Source organism: Rutilus rutilus (assembly GCF_951802725.1).
Source record: "Rutilus rutilus genome assembly, chromosome: 12".
In the NCBI taxonomy this organism is placed as follows: Eukaryota; Metazoa; Chordata; class Actinopteri; order Cypriniformes; family Leuciscidae; genus Rutilus; species Rutilus rutilus.
Window position 1 is genome coordinate 19,118,470 of NC_140217.1, and position 2,542 is coordinate 19,121,011.

General features: G+C 43.3%; 1 pseudogene across 1 annotated transcript; it reads right to left on the reverse strand.

Moving 5' to 3' along the window:
• LOC311301252 (putative inhibitor of apoptosis) lies at nt 1-2,314 on the reverse strand (annotated as a pseudogene). The gene is made up of 2 exons: nt 1,804-2,314; nt 1-1,109 (listed from the first exon to the last, which is right to left on the reverse strand). The product of its transcript is annotated as a putative inhibitor of apoptosis (transcript).
• Nucleotides 2,315-2,542: the final 228 nt, after the last annotated feature.

Below are 2,542 nucleotides of genomic sequence, written 5' to 3' on the forward strand. Positions count from 1 at the left end.
AATGTAAATTTGCACATCCAAAAACTGTTTGTTACTTGGATGATCAATATCTTCACTTTATGATAGGAAAGTACGGACAGCGCCTTTGACCAAGCCTCTACATATGGGGCACTTGCGCAGAGAAGGCGCACATTCTTTGCACACAACTAGGTGACCACAGGGGATGAAGACAATGTTCACTTCCTTATCCATGCAAACTTTGCATGTGCGCTCCTCTTGAAGTCTTCTTAACTGTTCCTCCATAGACAAGTCTGAAAGATCTTGACTCGGTGATGCAGCTTTATTTGTCTGGGCCATCAGTTTTCTTAGCAGGTAGACATCATTCTTCTTGATCCAGTTGCAGACGACCTCTGCTGCTGCATTTCCTTTCGACAGGACTAACTCATTGAGCTGCCCTGTCTGCTGCTTGACTGTAGTGCAGTTACGAATAATGCCATACTCTTTCTGTGAGATGACGTTCTCCTCTAGAAGATGGTCCATTAAGCTCTGCACATTTTTTAGGTGCTGTGACATGGCAAGATGATGTTTCTTAAGAAAAGTAAGAAACTTACTTTCTCGCTCCTCTTCTCTCTTCTCATCTTCTGCACTTAGTAAATCAGACACCAACTCTTGAACGGTTTCGTAATTTTCTCCACTTGCGAGGATTTTGCTTTGAATGGTTTGCTTCACCACAGGATTGTTCATCATCACTGCATCTTCTGAACGGTCTTCTCCAGGACCCAGGTGTACAACAGGTGGATCAACAAATTCTCTTGAGTTGCTGTCTCCATTAGTCAATAGCTGTTCAAATAGTCTTGGAAATCTTGCTTGAATCTGATGAACAAACTCTTGGCCCTTTTCTTGCAACAGGTATTCACATCTTGGAAACCACTTAGCATGTTCTACCCATGGATCATCACCAGACTCCCAACATCTGAGTCCACCATCACAACAAAAGCACTTCACGTCATCATTACGACCAACAGAGTAAAAACCAGCCTTAGCCAATTGGTCTGGTCGAACAGTTATTCTTGAGGGCCAGTTGACAAATGTGAGCAACCTTTCTTCACACTGTTGCATTGCCGAGTTAGATCCATTGGAAAGGCCGCCACCAGATAAAGGTACATTATCTGCACGGTCAGGGCCGTATTAAGACAGTGTGGTGCCCCTGGGCACTATACCTCAGAGCGGCAAAACTCCGCTCAGTACCACTGGCAACGCTGTAACGTCTCCGCTTTGGTTGCGAGTGTGTTTAATCGAAGTTTTTTTCAACACACGGACAGTAGCCTATAATCATCAGCGATGCACGCGATTACATTTAGAAATAGACAAGATTTGTTTCCAAATGCACCAAGCAAAGATCCTTTCAATTTTATAAACTTTTATAAACCCAGCCAATATAATCACAATGAACACATCCAAAATAAAATCTTTAACACATATATAACAACTGCAAAACCACTCAATTGACATCTGTCCATTTTGGATTTAGATTCATTTTCTGTAGCCGTTAAAAAAAAAAAGACACATTTGCGCGTACTTGTTGTGGACCAACTCAACTCTGACAGATTGGGGAGGGAGGGGGGAGTGATAGTGGTCATGTAATCTTTATTTATTTATAACTTATTATTATTATTATTGTTAAATTAGTGTTCATAAACGAGTTATGTATGGTCTTTCAAGAATTTCAAGTTATAAATATAACAATTTACGAAAAATATTTTTAAAGCTTGTGTCATGTGGTGAATGTGACTGTGAATGGTTGGTACCCCTGGGCACTGGCCCAAGTGCCCTTATGGATAATCCGGCTCTGTGCACGGTCACCTCGAACGAAGTGGCAGTTGGGGTAATGCCTCTGGTGCTCTGATACTGCACGATCTCCCGGTTCCCAGTTGCTAAGCTGGCCTCCACAACTGAAGCAAGCCACTCTGTCACCCTGGCCAAGGTAGTAGAAACCACTTTTGGCAAGCTCAGCTGGAGTTACTGTAGCAAGAGTCCAATTCTGAAAGGTGTCAAGGCGTTCCTGTTCACGACGCATGCCAGGATTGTGACAAGTCGCTGGTGAGACATATCCTCAACTCCACGGGAGGAAATGGGACTGGAGAGGGCTAGGTTGCTGAATGCCGTGTTTAAGTAACCCACCTGCTCCTCCATTTGGCCTGAAATGGATGCCGTGGTGGTCGATGTTACGGCTGTCGCAGGGGCGGAAAGCTGTAGGATGGCTACATTGCGAAGCGGGGGAAAAGGCAGAGTGAGAGGACGACAGGAGGTTTGCAGTGGCGGGTAAAAATGTGACCACAGGGCGTGTCCCTTCTCTCTCTGCTGGACATCCCATGACTAGTGTCTAGTCGTCCATGACAGAACACATAATCTTATTAAAAAATTGAATGAACCTCCTTAAATTTTTTTGTAAAATGTAATGTGCTTACTCCCTCTATGATGCAGGAACCGATGCTAAGAACAAAATCAAATTTTGTTCAACACCACAAAATGTTCTTTTTTTCTGTTCTGTACACAGTGGGCAAATTAGTTGTATCATTTGAAAAATCACCACACATTTTCA